Source organism: Phyllobates terribilis, unplaced genomic scaffold (genome assembly GCF_046119375.1).
Source record: "Phyllobates terribilis strain yellow unplaced genomic scaffold, ASM4611937v1 Scaffold_8__6_contigs__length_399053987, whole genome shotgun sequence".
In the NCBI taxonomy this organism is placed as follows: domain Eukaryota; kingdom Metazoa; phylum Chordata; class Amphibia; order Anura; family Dendrobatidae; genus Phyllobates; species Phyllobates terribilis.
In genome coordinates, this window is record NW_027362768.1 from 93218281 (window position 1) to 93235887 (window position 17607).

Here is a 17607-nt window from a genome sequence, read left to right on the forward strand (position 1 = left end):
CGGGAGATTGTTGCTTGGAGTTTTGTCTGTGCGCACATCCTCATCCTCTCCTATTTGGTTTCTCCGTCCCATTCTGTTGTTTGGTGTGTGTATTTTGTATGGTTAGTATTTTCATTTATCCCTGACTGTCTTCCCTTGTTTGTCCAGGTAGTGTGTTACTATACACTTCAGCTTCCCACTTCCCTGGGTGGGGGAGGGGACAGATTAGGGTAGATATAGGAGCATAACAAGGCACGAGAACCCAGCATCTCCAACTTCATAAGTAATCCGGGTGACAGGGATAGGCTAGGGCGCCCCTAGTTCTAGGGACCTGGTTAGCGCCCAAAGTTTCAACACCAAAGTGACAACTATCTTGTGATTAATATGATATTTTGATTGATTCTTATTGTATCTATTTGTGTAGTTTCAGTGACCGAAAACTGTATTTCAGGTGTTTTGATATTTTTTTCCTTTTTACAGCATTTACTGATTGGGTTAATTAATTTTATATTTTAACAGAACAAACTTTTATGTACACGGTGATACCGAATATGTTCATTTTTTACACTTTTCAATATCTATATTTTTATTTTTTACTTTTGTTTTTAGTCCTTATAGGGAACTTAAATCTGGGGTCATCTGATTGCTTATGCTATATTCTGCAATATCAACGTTTTCCAGTTTATAGGAAAAATTATAAGCTTAGTCGGGTTTTGTGTCAACAGGGCATAATGAAGGCAGACAAGGGGGGGTGGTCTTCAGCAGACCCTTGGTTGCCATGGCAACCCATTAGTATTCTGTGATTACCTGCCGAGGAGGGCCTGTAGGAGTATGTAACAATGCATCCCTTCGTGTGTAACACAGACATTTTTTGCATCTGAAACATACATCCATTCCTGACTTGCTCCGTACATGTATGCTGGTTGTCGGGAAGAGGTTCTTTGAGATTTGAAAAAATAAAGTATAAATATCTAATTTGCATTAGTGATGTGAAACCCAGAAGTTTCTCTCCAGCATGTTATGTGCTGAGGGGTTAATCTACCATGTCATGGTTGGGTTTTTTATGAATAGGTGTAAGATGGGCGAGAATTCTACTCACCATATCTCCACCTCAAGGATGTGGTTGGGGAAATTAAATGTCCGGCTACTGAGTTTTTTTTGTCTGTTGTGTGTTTGGAGACAAGGTAGTCTCCAGTCTGAAGCTCCAGTGGGAGCTGAAGTTTATTATATCCTAAGAGGGCGAATCCCACAGGCATATGAACAGTGCTATAAGTTATCTTTTGTTTTGCTGGTATGCCAGAAAGGCCGTGTTTATTTTCTTAAATCCTGCTCTGTTTTATGCCTTGTTTTAATAAACCAGTTTAAGAAACGTTCATGTGTCTGCCTCTGAGAGCAGCTAAGTGAGCCAATCTATCACAGGAGGTAATCACCATAGAAATACAATTTCCACAGTTTTGTTATACTAACCGAAATCTGTCCTAAAATATTATTAAGGCTGGTGCCAGTGAGAATCTGTAGTAGATAACGCCACTGCTGTGACAAGAAGTTCATCAAGACCTTATATAGGTATCTTCAGGTCAAAGCGGCAAAGCTTCCTACAGCACATGTTCACAAACATTCTCAGACAGATTTGACAGTGATTACCTTCCTAGACAAAATTAACGTGATTTGTTAATTAGATGTATTTAGGAATTTATGCTTAACGACATTGTTTTTCTTTATTTTTTTATATTCCTAGAGAAACCATTTAACTAGATTTAAGCCAGGCTGATAACTCTCTTAAGAAATTGATGGAAGAAGATTCTGTGAATGGTGTATCAAGGCTTCAGGCAATTGAGTGGTCATGGTCGGTGTTATCGATCTGTATATTTTGTCATTTTTTTAAATGTATTCATTTATTTTACTTATAAAGTGCTATCATATTCCAAAGCACTTAACAGACATCATAATCACTTTCCCCATTGGGGCTCACAATCTAAATTCCCTATCAGTATGTTTTTGGAGTGTGGGAGGAAATGAGAGTACCTGTAGAAAACGCCCACAAAAATAGGGAGAACATACAAACTCCTTGCAGATATTGTCCTTGGTGGAATTCAAACACAGGACTCCAGCACTGCAATGTTACCGTGCTAACTACTGAGCCACCATGCTGCCTACACAGTTCAGACTGCACTTTTTCAGTGCCCACTTTGGTTTCTATTAGAGAAGAGCAGATTTTTTTTAATTAGAAGTCGCCAACTTCACTACATTTCCCAAGGCAATTCAATTTGCGGCGATAAATTCACATAAATCACATAATTAAATAGCCTCCTGGAAAATATGTGTAGAACACTGTGAGTTCTCCATTGGAGTCAATTGAACACATTTTGAGCTCTGTAATGGCAAACACAATCTTTTTAATGTCCAAATAAGTTCCACCTATCTGGCTAGGTGAAAATGGATAGTAACTGGAGGTAGCCAACAGTGTATTTAACAACACACTGCAGTATCAGCCTTTTTTAAGCTTCCTTAAATTGAATTATCGGTATACAAGTTATCTAGTTTGGGAGGGCAGATGCATACATTGCTGTTGTTTATAGAGAGGTGGAGCAAATAGAAGAAGTTGTGGCATTTTCACATGGTTGGATACAACAATTATTCCTTTCTTAAAGAGCCTTGCACTATGCTAAATGAAGAAGCAATAGCTTTTTTTATAAGCCGTCCAAAAATTATCCCATTACTAGGGAAACAAAAGAGGTGTACTGTACTGTTTTGAATGTGAATAAGTAATGGCCTCTCAACCAACAGTGAAAAAATAATAATTTTTTTATGTGTGGCTGGAGTGGCTGTGTAGTGGCTGTGGCTGGAGCAGCATGGTAGAGAGATAAGACAGGGCATGCAAGGAGATACTTTGCAGTTTATGTCAAGCAACTACAGTCCACAGCAGCAGTACTACAGTATAGATGACATGATGGGCAGTAAATCGATGCTCGGTAGAGTATGGTTCATCGACAATGGCAACAGCAGAATAACAGACAATGGTCAGGCAGACAGACCGATGGTACGTCCGATTTAATCATTGACATCTGCCATTGATGCATGAAAGTCTGCACTGATCCATACCTGATTCATTTTGACAAATGTTAGGTTTTCCACACTTTTATCAGATAACCTTCAGTGTGACAAATCCACCTGCAGCACTGAATATCCTCTCTGAGATGTCACTGGAGGATCTACACGACAGTTTTCCAATAGCAAACTGGGCCAGTTCTTGCCACGGGATCAGTTTATTAACTCAGAAATCCATGGGATCGAGGCTCAAGGTACAGTGCATTGTGAAAGTATGTGGCCCCCTTGAACTTTTTTGCCTTTTGCCACATTTCTGGCTTCAAACATGAAGATATAAAATTCCAATTTTTTGGGGAAGAATTAACAACAAGTGGGACACAATCATGAAGTGGAACGAAATTTATTGGATATTTCAAACTTTTTTAGCAAATTAAAAACTGAAAAGTGGGGTGTGCAGTATTATTCAGCCCCCTTGAGTTAATACTTTGCAGTGCCACCTTTTGCTGCGATTATAGCTGCAAGTCACTTGGGGTATGTTTCTGTCAGTTTTGCACATCGAGAGGCTGAAATTCTTGCCCATTCTTCCTTGCAAAACAGCTCGAGCTCATTGAGGTTGGATGGAGGGCGTTTGTGAACAGCAGTTTTCAGCTCTTTCCACAGATTCTCGATTTGATTCAGCTCTGGACTTTGACTTGGCCATTCTAACACCTGGATACCTTTATTTTTGAACCATTCCATTGTAGATTTTGCTTTATGTTTGGGATCATTGTCTTGTTGGAAGATAAATCTCCATCCCAGTCTCAGGTCTTTTGCAGACTCCAACAGGTTTTCTTCCAGAATGGTCCTGTATTTGGCTCCGTCCATCTTCCCATCAATTTTAATCATCTTCCCTGTCCCTACTGAAGAAAAGCAGGCCCAAACCATGATGCTGCCACCACCATGTTTGACAGTGGGGATGGTGTTTTGAGGGTGATGAGCTGTGTTGCTTTTACGCCAAACATATCGTTTTGCATTGTGGCCAAAAAGTTCGATTTTGGTTTCAGCTGACCAGAGCACCTTATTCCACATATTTGGTGTGTCTCCCAGGTGGCTTGTGGCAAATTTCAAATGAGACTTTTTATGGAGATCTTTGAGAAATGGCTTTCTTCTTGCTACTCTTCCATAAAGGCCAGATTTGTGCAGTGATTGTTGTCCTATGGACAGACTCTCCCACCTCAGCTGTAGATCTCTGCAGTTCTGGGTGCGTAATCATGGGCCTTTTGGCTGCATCTCTGATGAGTCTTCTTGTTCGAGATGGAAGTTTAGAGGGACAGCCGGGTCTTGGTAGATTTGCAGTGGTCTGATACTCCTTCCATTTCAATATGATCGCTTGCACAGTGCTCTTTGAGATGTTTAAAACTTGGGAAATCTCTTTGTATCCAAATCCAGCTTTAAACTTCGCCACAACAGTATCTCGGACCTGCCGGGTGTGTTCATTGGTCTTCATGATGCTCTCTGCACTTGAAACAGAACCCTGAGACTATCACAGAGCAGGATCATTTATACGAGGACTTGATTACACACAGGTGGATTCTATTTATCATTACCAGTCATTTAGGACAACATTGGATCATACAGAGATCCTCACTGAACTTCTGGAGTGAGTTTGCTGCACTGAAAGTAAAGGGATCGAATAATATTGCACGCCCCACTTTTCAGTTTTTAATTTGTTAAAAAAGTTTAAAATATCCAATAAATTTCGAGCCACTTCACGATGGTGTCCCACTTGTTGTTGATTCTTCCCAAAAAAATTAGAATTTTATATCTTTATGTTTGTAGCCAGAAATGTGGCAAAAGGTAGAAAAGTTCAAGGGGGCCAAATACTTTCACAATGCACTGTATCTACTTGAGAAAGGACTGTTCAAATGATGCGTCTGTGTTTGCTGAAGTGTGCCAGGTTGTTGCAATGGCAAAAAAAACATCTGGTCTATCATGTCAAATAATAGTAAGAGAAACATTTAAGAGATGTCCTTAAGATCTAAAGGCATCTATACACATTGTTGGATGAACTTCTGCCACTTTCTAAAGGACATCTCTCTAATGTTTCTCACACTATCATGCCTTATAGGCACTCCCACCAAAAGACGATGAGATATTTCATTTCTTCTCCATATATTCATACAGACCTTAGGCATCGGTTTAGTTAGACGCTGTCATATCAGCCAACTCTCCCATATACAGGAGCACTTGTTTCTCTATGAGAAAGCAGCCCAAAATTTGACAAGCCCGATGGACATCTCCACTGACAATCGGCCTGAACCCTCATACACATTAGTCCAATATATATTGGGGGCTTAACGATGGAGAATCAGTGGGCAATAACATAGTGACATGGAACAGTGACAAAACCAGACCTCTTGTGACTCCAGGAACATTGAAATAGAGACCTTGTAGACTGTACAGCAGATGTGTAACAAAAAGTGAGTAGAACTGCTTTATGCCAAGGACAGAATATTTCTAACAGCATCGCTGAAGAAACTGGATTCCGATGATTTTTTTTCCTAATAGCAGATCAGATAGAGAGCAATAGAATCGAGGACAAGTGCCTAGAGAAAGACCCAGCATACCTAATAGATGACTGGCTTTACAGTGACCAGATTACCAATAAGCCCAGAGGACTTGTTGTTTTAGCTATAACCTAGACTGTTGCAGCGACTGCTTCCAATTGTTCTAGTGTGTAAAGGCTAAGTGCAAGTCTACAAGCCCGCTTGCTGCTAATGATTAATTGTTGTATCTGAATACCAATATTAAATATATGTACATATATAACATTATTCTATGTACACCTCTGTAATTGTAGTTATGCTTAGCAACATTGTTAAAGTTTATTTAGTCTGTGATTGTATCTTTTACAATTCCGCAATTAACATAACTGCAAACCTCGCTGTTCTTATTATTTGCTGATCTTAAGTAATTTTCTAATACTTTTCTACTGATTCACATTCAGTAATATAATTTACATCGAAAAAGTCTTTGTGGTGGTGAGTAAGCAACTTTCTACAAATAAAAATAAATTCTAAGAAACTCTAAGCTGTTCTGTTCAGAATCCTCATTACAGAGGTGCTTTATTCACATGTCACACAGAGGATAAAGAAGGCTTCTATAACAAGGCCAACAAGAATGGTTGATCCATTGGGTCACTTATAGATTGGGCTTTGGGCTAAACCCAATAGCAGAGTTTAAAGGAGTGTACGTTTTTCACTCTTAACCCCCATAAGGGAAAATGGAATTCCCAGGTCGCTACAGTTGGAGCATAGATAGGGTTAAAGTCACAGGGTAATGGCTCCAAAGCAGCAGTCGGTAGTTGTAGTAAGATAGTGCAAGAGTTGACGCATAAAAATGTCAGAACATACAGCAGACATGAAGACATAAGCAAGGATACAAGCTGGATCGATATGATCAGAACAGGAACAAAAGCATCTTTGCAGGCTAATGAATGAAAGGTAGCCTATTGCTCTGATAACGGGTGATGGGGCATTGCTCCTGAAGAAACCTCAGGCACTTTGGTATTAGATGAAATCAAGTCTTTAAGCGATGGTTCATGTGTGTGTAGACCATAGGCGAATTGTAATGAGGAAGATCTGGGCTACCGCCCGGGGCCTGAGGTTCCTTGGGGCCCATGGCCAGATCGCCCTCATTATAATGTTTTCTACAGAGGTAGGGGGACTGCACTGTACCTTTTAGACGCCGGCCGGCTACATCACAGGGAGGCAGATACGCCCCCTGCACTGCACGCTGTGTGCTGCGTCTCCAGGACTGACGTCACACAGCGGCACCTGGAGCTGCTTCTCTTCAGCCTGCCAGAGAGGAGCTCGTGCAGCCATGGATGGTGGTAAATAGCAAATGCGAGGTCGGGCCCAGGGCAGAATGTCTGGAGTAAGGAGGGGGCTGCAGGATGCTGCTCCCCTCCTGATGAGTTCACATGGATCCCTTAGTGTCAGGTCGGCAGCCTCTCTGCTGGGGCTCTGTATGACTTATTGCCAGAGTCTGACCTTTGCTGCAGATCAGGTCGCGCTGTCAGTGCCAGGTCATCGGCTCCAGCATCACCAGATCTGCAGGAAAATGTCCTGCAATAAATCACACTGAGCCCCAGCAGAGCGACCACAGGCATCAGCAGACCAGATCATACACTGACTGATCAACCCTGAACCTACAGGACGTCACATACTATACTGCTCCATATATGATATGTGAGGTCCTGTGTGCAGGTCCAGGTGTGATCAGTGCAGTGTATATCCCTGTACAAAAATGTCATCCAGTATACAGATTAGTGTATGGTATACTGTGGTACAGACATCAGATTGGATATAACAATGTGTATAGTATATAACATCTGATGTCTGTATCACAGTATATCGTACTAGCTATTGAACTCGTTGTACGCCCGGGTGGCGAGCATTTTCATTGGTATATGCTCCCCCATCCTGGTATATGCTCCCCCATCCTGGTATATGCTCACCCATCCTGGTCCATGCTTCCCCCCCTATCCTGGTATATACTCCCCCATCCTGGTCCCCCATCCTGGTATATGCTCCCCCATCCTGGTATATGCTCACCCATCCTGGTCCATGCTTCCCCCCCTATCCTGGTATATACTCCCCCATCCTGGTATATGCTCCCCCGTTCTGGTCCATGCTTCCTCCCCCTCTTGGTATATGCTACCCCATCCTTGTCCATGCCCCCCCCATCTTGGTCCCCCATCCTGGTATATGTGCCCCCGTCCTGGTATATGCTCCCCCATCCTGGTATTTGCTCCCCCATCCTGGTATTTGCTCCCCCATCCTGGTATATGCTCCCCCATCCTAGTCCATGCTTCCCCCCATCCTGGTATATGCTCCCCCATCCTGGTCTATGCTTCCCCCCCATCGTGGTATATGCTTCCCCATCCTGGTATATGCTCCTCCCTCACCCTGGTCAATGCTCCTCATATCCGCATAGCGCAATATCAGGCTTAATTTGAATGAATACAAATGTGCAGAGTGTATTCAACAAAATGGCTCCAAAGTACGCGCATGCGCATACCATGCTGTCCATTTTGTCGAAGACACTGTTCATATCTGTCTTCACTAAAATAGTGCCGGAAATCGCAGTATGCGCAGGCGCTGATTCCGGTGCCACACTCCTCCTCCGGCCTCTCCAGAGATGACAGGACCGAACAGGTATGGGTTTATGGTGCCTTTGCATACTGCGATCTCTGGTGCCACACTCCTCATCCTTGTCTGGGATGTGGATGTGTGTTTCTGCCTGCGGCCAGACTGCACAGGTATTGCGCTTGCGCAGTCTATAGAGGCTTCTGACAGAAGGACACATCCCTGGTTATACTATAGATACCAGTCATGTATTGTCATATAAACTGTACAGGGCTGTACCTAGGGGAATCAGGGGGGGGGCATGTGACCTGGGTACAGCCGTCAGGGGGGTGCCTCCGGGCCACCTCATGCGGTGGTCAGAGGTGTCTCCCAGGCAGCTGCATTTTGCATTCGACCATTCTCTGAGCTGGCTGTGGAACCGACAGTCGATCAGAGAAGGGAGCTATGTACGGGCTTATAATGTATACAGGGAGCTATGTACGGGCTCATATTGTATAAAGGGAGCTATGTACGGGCTCATATTGCATATAAGCAGCTATGTACGGGCTCATATTGTATATAGGGGACTATGAGGGGGCTCATACTATATCTAGGGAGCTATGTGTGGGGCTCATACTGTATCTACGGAGCTATGCGGGGGCTCATACTGTATCAAGGGAGCTATGCGTGGGGCTCATACTGTATATAGGGAGCTATGTACTGGCTCATATTGTATATAGGAGGCTATGTGCGGGCTCATATTGTATATAGGGAACTATGCGGCTGCTCATACTATATCTAGGGAGCTATGCGGGGGCTCATACTGTATCTAGGGAGCTATGTGGGGGTGCATACTGTATATAGGGAGCTATGTGGGGGCACATACTATATATAGGAGGCTATGTGCGGGCCATATTGTATATAGGGGACTATGCGGGGGCTCATACTATATCTAGGGAGCTATGTGTTGGCTCATACTGTGTGTAGGGAACTATGTGGGGGCTCATACTGTATCTAGGGAGCTATGTGGGGGCTCATACTGTATCTAGGGAGCTATGTGTGGGGCTCATACTGTATCTAGGGAGCCATGTGTGGGGCTCATACTGTATCTAGGGAGCTATGTGTGGGGCTCATACTGTATCTAGGGAGCTACAGTACAGACCAAAAGTTTGGACACACCTTCTCATTTAAAGATTTTTCTGTATTTTCTTGACTATGAAAATTGTACATTCACACTGAAGGCATCAAAACTATGAATTAACACATGTGGAATTATATACTAAGCAAAAAAGTGTGAAACAACTGAAAATATGTCTTATATTCTAGGTTCTTCAAAGTAGCCACCTTTTGCTTTGATGACTGCTTTGCACACTCTTGCCATTCTCTTGATGAGCTTCAAGAGGTAGTCACCGGAAATGGTCTTCCAACAATCTTGAAGGAGTTCCCAGAGATGCTTAGCACTTGTTGGCCCTTTTGCCTTCACTCTGCGGTCCAGCTCACCCCAAACCATCTCGATTGGGTTCAGATCTGGTGACTGTGGAGGCCAGGTCGTCTGGCGTAGCACCCCATCACTCTCCTTCTTGGTCAAATAGCCCTTACACTGCTGGGAGGTGTGTTTGGGGTCATTGTCCTGTTGAGAAACAAATGATGGTCCAACTAAACGCAAACCGGATGGAATAGCATGCTGCTGCAAGATGCTGTGGTAGCCATGCTGGTTCAGTATGCCTTCAATTTTGAATAAATCCCCAACAGTGTCACCAGCAAAGCACCCCCACACCGTCACACCTCCTCCTCCATGCTTTATGGTGGGAATCAGGCATGTAGAGTCCATCCGTTCACCTTTTCTGCGTCGCACAAAAACACGGTGGTTGGAACCAAAGATCTCAAATTTGGACTCATCAGACCAAAGCACAGATTTCCACTGGTCTAATGTCCATTCCTTGTGTTCTTTAGCCCAAACAAGTCTCTTCTGCTTGTTGCCTGTCCTTAGCAGTGGTATCCTAGAAGCTATTTTACCATGAAGGCCTGCTGCACAAAGTCTCCTCTTAACAGTTGTTGAAGAGATGTGTCTGCTGCTAGAGCTCTGTGTGGCATTGACCTGGTCTCTAATCTGAGCTGCTGTTAACCTGCAATTTCTGAGGCTGGTGACTCGGATAAACTTATTCTCAGAAGCAGAGGTGACTCTTGGTCTTCCTTTCCTGGGGCGGTCCTCATGTGAGCCAGTTTCTTTGTAGCGCTTGATGGTTTTTGCAACTGTACTTGGGGACACTTTCAAAGTTTTCCCAATTTTTCAGACTGACTGACCTTCATTTCTTAAAGTAATGATGGCCACTCGTTTTTCTTTACTTAGCTGCTTTTTTCTTGCCATAATACAAATTCTAACAGTCTATTCAGTAGGACTATCAGCTGTGTATCCACCAGACTTCTGCACAACACAACTGATGGTCCCAACCCCATTTATAAGGCAAGAAATCCCACTTATTAAACCTGACAGGGCACACCTGTGAAGTGAAAACCATTTCCGGTGACTACCTCTTGAAGCTCATCAAGAGAATGCCAAGAGTGTGCAAAGCAGTCATCAAAGCAAAAGGTGGCTACTTTGAAGAACCTAGAATATAAGACATATTTTCAGTTTTTTCACACTTTTTGTTAAGTATATAATTCCACATGTGCTAATTCATAGTTTTGATGCCTTCAGTGTGAATGTACAATTTTCATAGTAAAGAAAATACAGAAAAATCTTTAAATGAGAAGGTGTGTCCAAATTTTTGGTCTGTACTGTATGTGGAGGCTCATACCATACCTAGGGAGCTATGTGTGGGGCTCATACTGTATCTAGGGAGCTATGCGGTGGCTCATACTGTATCTAGGTAGCTATGTGTGGGGTTCATACTGTATCTAGGGAGCTATGTGTGGGGCTCATACTGTCTCTAGGGAGCTATGTGAGGGCTCATACTAGAATCATAGAATCATAGAATGGTAGAGTTGGAAGGGACCTCCTGGGTCATCTGGTCCAACCCCCTGCTCAAAGCAGGATTCACTAGATCATCTCAGACAGATGTCTGTCCAGCCTCTGTTTGAAGACGTCCATTGAAGGGGAACTCACCACCTCTCGTGGCAGCCTGTTCCACTCATTAATCACCCTAACTGTCAAAAAGTTTTTTCTAATATCTAATCTGTGTCTCCTCCCATTTAGTTTCATCCCATTGCTTCTAGTCTTTCCTTGTGCAAATGAGAATAAAGATGATCCTTCTACAATGTGACAGCCCTTGACATATTTGTAGACAGCTATTAAGTCTCCTCTCAGTCTTCTTTTTTGCAAGCTAAACATTCCCAAATCCTGCAACCGTTCCTCATAGGACATGGTTTGCAGACCAGTCACCATTCTGGTCGCTCTTCTCTGAACTTGCTCCAGTTTGTCTATGTCTTTTTTAAAATGTGGTGCCCAAAACTGTACACAGTATTCCAGATGAGGTCTGACCAAAGAGGAGTAAAGACCGATAATGACTTCACGTGATCTAGACTGTATGCTTCTGTTAATACATCCCAGAATTGTATTTGCCTTTTTTGCTGCTGCATCACACTGTTGACTCATGTTCAGTCTATGATCTATTAGTATACCTAAGTCTTTTTCACATGTACTGTTGCTTAGCTCTATTCCTCCCATTCTGTATATGCTTTTTTCATTTTTATTGCCCAGATGTAGTACTTTGCATTTTTCCCTGTTAAAAACCATTCTGTTGGTTGCTGCCCACTGCTCCAGTTTATTTAGGTCTTTTTGAATCCTCTCTCTCTCTTCTCTAGTATTAGCTATCCCTCCTAGCTTTGTGTCATCAGCAAATTTAATCAGTTTACCCTCAATTCCTTCATCTAAATCATTGATAAAGATGTTGAACAATACAGGTCCCAGGACGGAGCCCTGTGGTACCCCACTTGAGACATTCATCCAGCTGGATGTGAAGCCATTTACAACCACCCTTTGAGTCCGATCACTAAGCCAGTTATGAATCCACCTAACAGTTGCCTGGTCCATTGCATACTTGGTCATTTTTTCAATAAGGATGGTGTGAGATACTTTGTCAAATGCTTTGCTGAAGTCAAGATATACTATATCTACAGCATTTCCCTGATCCACCCAGTCAGTGATTCTGTCATAGAAGGAAATTAAGTTAGTCTGACATGACTTGTTAGTTACAAACCCATGCTGACTCTGGTTAATCACTTCATTCTTATCCATGTACTTACATACATGTTGTTTAATAATTTGTTCAAAGATCTTTCCTGGTATAGAAGTCAGACTCACCGGCCTATAGTTCCCTGGGTCCATCTTCTTCCCCTTTTTGAAGATAGGAACAACATTTGCTCTTCTCCAGTCTTCTGGGACTTCTCCTGTTCTCCAAGAATTTTCAAAGATTATGGAGAGTGGCTCTAAAATTTCTTCTACGATCTCCTTCAGTACTCTGGGGTGTAATTCATCTGGACCTGGAGACTTGAACTCATTTATGTTAGCTAAATATTCCCTCACAATCTTTCTGTTTACAGATAACTTGGATTCCTCTATTCCTTTAAAAGGACAGTGAAGATCAGTTGATGTTACATTTTCTTTCTGAGAGAAAACAGATGCAAAATAGGAATTAAAAAGTTCGGCCTTCTCAACATCCTCTCTTACCATTTCTCCATTTTCATCCTGTAAAAATCCTATAGCATCTTTGACTTTTCTTTTACTTTTGACATACCCCCAAAATCCTTTTTTATTGCTTTTGACATCTCTTGCAAGCCTTAATTCATTGTCAGCTTTAGCTAACCTGATACGTGCCCTGCAGGATCTGCAGACTGCATTATAATCTTCTTTAGATATGCCTCCCTCTTTCCATTTAATAAACATTTCTTTCTTTCTTTTTAGCATGTGTTTAAGTTCTGTGTTCATCCATCCTGGTTTCCTTAAATGCTTCCCATTCTTCCTACTTTTCGGGATTGTTAACGATTGTGCTTTGAGAATCTGATTTTTAAAAATTCCCCATCCTTCATGGACATTTTTGTCCTTAAGGACATCCAGCCATTGGATCCCTCCTATTCTCTTTCTGAGTCTCTTAAAATCTGCCTTTCTAAAATCTAACCTTGAAGTTTGAGTCTTCACATGTCTTCCTCCTCTAGTTATCCAAAATTCTATAATAGCATGATCGCTGCCTCCTAGGGTCCCAGCCACCTTTACCTCCTCAACCATTTCCTCCCTGTTTATAAGGATTAGATCCAAAGTAGCAGATCCCCTTGTTTTCTCCCCTACCTTTTGGAAGATAAAGTTGTCAGCAAGAGAGGATAAGAATTTGCTTGACCTGTTAGTTTTACTTGAGAGAGATTCCCAACAAATGTCTGGATAGTTGAAATCTCCCATGACCACTACGTCATATTTTTTGGAGAACTTGGTCATTTGATACATAAAGAGTTCATCCATATCTTCAGCTTGCCCAGGTGGCCTGTAGTAAATGCCTACAATGGTGTCCTTTCCGTTGTTCTCTCCTTGTATTCTTACCCAAACAGTTTCCACAGAACTCCCAGTCTCTGCTTCAATCTCTGTGCAGATATACGCTTTTCTAACATACAATGCAACACCTCCTCCTCGTTTTTCAAGTCTGTTTCTTGCAAATAAGTTGTATCCTTTTAGCCTTTTATTCCAATCATGTGTATCGTCCCACCAAGTTTCAGTGATTCCAATGACATCATATTCCTTTTCCTGCATTAGTAGTTCCAATTCTCCTTGTTTGTTGCCCATGCTTTGTGCATTTGTATAAAAACATTTTAGTTTGTGATTGGTTTCTCTTCCTCCCATATTTTTATTATTTAAATAGTTTTGTCTTTGTTCTTCTTTTCCACTTCCAGTAGCAGAGATCTCAATAGTATTTGTCAGCTGTCTGGCTTTTTCTGGCCTTTTGCTTCCCTTCCCACATTGTTCTAGTTTAAAGCTCTTCTGATGAGTATAGCAAGGCGACTTCCAAATACATGTTTTCCAGTCTTCGTAAGGTGCACCCCATCTCTAGCAAGTAGTCCATCGTATAGGTAATTCATTCCGTGATCCAGAAATCCAAATCCTTGTTGACGGCACCATCGACGTAGCCAGTTGTTCACCTGTAGAATCTTATTCCACCTCATTGTTCCATGGCCATCCACTGGGAGGATGGATGAGAAGACCACCTGCGCTCCCAATTCTTTCACTTTCTTGCCTAAGTCTTCAAAGTCACTGCAGATGGTTTCCAGGTCCTTTCTTGCGGTGTCATTTGTCCCCACATGTATTAGCAGGAATGGGTAGTGATCTGTAGGTCTGAAGAGTCTTGATATCCTGTCAGACACATCTTTAATTTTTGCTCCTGGAAGACAGCACATTTCTCTTGAGGTTATGTCTGGTCTGCAGATAGCGGCCTCTGTTCCTCTTAACAGGGAATCCCCCATGACCACCACTCTCCGTTTTTTCTTCACAACATTCTTCTTTCTCCATCCAGGAGGATTCTGAGGGCTTACAAGGTTATTCATTGCTGGCAAAGTCTTATTTTGCTGTATTTCTTCATGGTTCTCCTGCGTGAGAGCCTGGTACTGGTTCCTGAGCAGTATGGGTGCTGACTGCCTCTCGATCCTCCTGCTTCTGTGGGTCACATGCTTCCATTCCTCTGTTTCGTCAGGTGCAGTTCGAATTTCTTCTCTTTCTGAATCATGAAAAGATAATTCTGCTCTGTCTAAGAACTCTTCACCTTCCTTAATGATTTTCAAGGTAGTTAACCTCTCTTCTAGATTTCGCAACTTTTCCTCCAACAGGGACACAAGCTTGCATTTCTGGCATGTGAAGTTTGGCTTTTCCACTGGCAAGTCTGTGAACATGTAGCAGGATATGCAGCTCACCAAATGGCTCCTGGACTCTTCCATGTTCTTATTGTTAATGTTCTGAAAACAGTGAAAAAAGCTTAAAAAAAAAGCTTCAAAATGCGCGCGCCGGTAGGCGCGCGGTTTACCGATGTCCTCTTTTCAGCTCCAACAGCCAAAATCCAGTGTTCTTTGAGCTCGCGGAGACTCTTCACTTACCCCAAAATGCAGTGGGAATATGCAAATTATCTCCTCAGGACTCCTCCCCTGGTTTACCGATGTCCTCTTTTCAGCTCCAACAGCCAAAATCCAGTGTTCTTTGAGCTCGCGGAGACTCTTCACTTACCCCAAAATGCAGTGGGAATATGCAAATTATCTCCTCAGGACTCCTCCCCTGGTTTACCGATGTCCTCTTTTCAGCTCCAACAGCCAAAATCCAGTGTTCTTTGAGCTCGCGGAGACTCTTCACTTACCCCAAAATGCAGTGGGAATATGCAAATTATCTCCTCAGGACTCCTCCCCTGGTTTACCGATGTCCTCTTTTCAGCTCCAACAGCCAAAATCCAGTGTTCTTTGAGCTCGCGGAGACTCTTCACTTACCCCAAAATGCAGTGGGAATATGCAAATTATCTCCTCAGGACTCCTCCCCTGGTTTACCGATGTCCTCTTTTCAGCTCCAACAGCCAAAATCCAGTGTTCTTTGAGCTCGCGGAGACTCTTCACTTACCCCAAAATGCAGTGGGAATATGCAAATTATCTCCTCAGGACTCCTCCCCTGGTTTACCGATGTCCTCTTTTCAGCTCCAACAGCCAAAATCCAGTGTTCTTTGAGCTCGCGGAGACTCTTCACTTACCCCAAAATGCAGTGGGAATATGCAAATTATCTCCTCAGGACTCCTCCCCTGGTTTACCGATGTCCTCTTTTCAGCTCCAACAGCCAAAATCCAGTGTTCTTTGAGCTCGCGGAGACTCTTCACTTACCCCAAAATGCAGTGGGAATATGCAAATTATCTCCTCAGGACTCCTCCCCTGGTTTACCGATGTCCTCTTTTCAGCTCCAACAGCCAAAATCCAGTGTTCTTTGAGCTCGCGGAGACTCTTCACTTACCCCAAAATGCAGTGGGAATATGCAAATTATCTCCTCAGGACTCCTCCCCTGGTTTACCGATGTCCTCTTTTCAGCTCCAACAGCCAAAATCCAGTGTTCTTTGAGCTCGCGGAGACTCTTCACTTACCCCAAAATGCAGTGGGAATATGCAAATTATCTCCTCAGGACTCCTCCCCTGGTTTACCGATGTCCTCTTTTCAGCTCCAACAGCCAAAATCCAGTGTTCTTTGAGCTCGCGGAGACTCTTCACTTACCCCAAAATGCAGTGGGAATATGCAAATTATCTCCTCAGGACTCCTCCCCTGGTTTACCGATGTCCTCTTTTCAGCTCCAACAGCCAAAATCCAGTGTTCTTTGAGCTCGCGGAGACTCTTCACTTACCCCAAAATGCAGTGGGAATATGCAAATTATCTCCTCAGGACTCCTCCCCTGGTTTACCGATGTCCTCTTTTCAGCTCCAACAGCCAAAATCCAGTGTTCTTTGAGCTCGCGGAGACTCTTCACTTACCCCAAAATGCAGTGGGAATATGCAAATTATCTCCTCAGGACTCCTCCCCTGGTTTACCGATGTCCTCTTTTCAGCTCCAACAGCCAAAATCCAGTGTTCTTTGAGCTCGCGGAGACTCTTCACTTACCCCAAAATGCAGTGGGAATATGCAAATTATCTCCTCAGGACTCCTCCCCTGGTTTACCGATGTCCTCTTTTCAGCTCCAACAGCCAAAATCCAGTGTTCTTTGAGCTCGCGGAGACTCTTCACTTACCCCAAAATGCAGTGGGAATATGCAAATTATCTCCTCAGGACTCCTCCCCTGGTTTACCGATGTCCTCTTTTCAGCTCCAACAGCCAAAATCCAGTGTTCTTTGAGCTCGCGGAGACTCTTCACTTACCCCAAAATGCAGTGGGAATATGCAAATTATCTCCTCAGGACTCCTCCCCTGGTTTACCGATGTCCTCTTTTCAGCTCCAACAGCCAAAATCCAGTGTTCTTTGAGCTCGCGGAGACTCTTCACTTACCCCAAAATGCAGTGGGAATATGCAAATTATCTCCTCAGGACTCCTCCCCTGGTTTACCGATGTCCTCTTTTCAGCTCCAACAGCCAAAATCCAGTGTTCTTTGAGCTCGCGGAGACTCTTCACTTACCCCAAAATGCAGTGGGAATATGCAAATTATCTCCTCAGGACTCCTCCCCTGGTTTACCGATGTCCTCTTTTCAGCTCCAACAGCCAAAATCCAGTGTTCTATGAGCTCGCGGAGACTCTTCACTTACCCCAAAATGCAGTGGGAATATGCAAATTATCTCCTCAGGACTCCTCCCCTGGTTTACCGATGTCCTCTTTTCAGCTCCAACAGCCAAAATCCAGTGTTCTTTGAGCTCGCGGAGACTCTTCACTTACCCCAAAATGCAGTGGGAATATGCAAATTATCTCCTCAGGACTCCTCCCCTGGTTTACCGATGTCCTCTTTTCAGCTCCAACAGCCAAAATCCAGTGTTCTTTGAGCTCGCGGAGACTC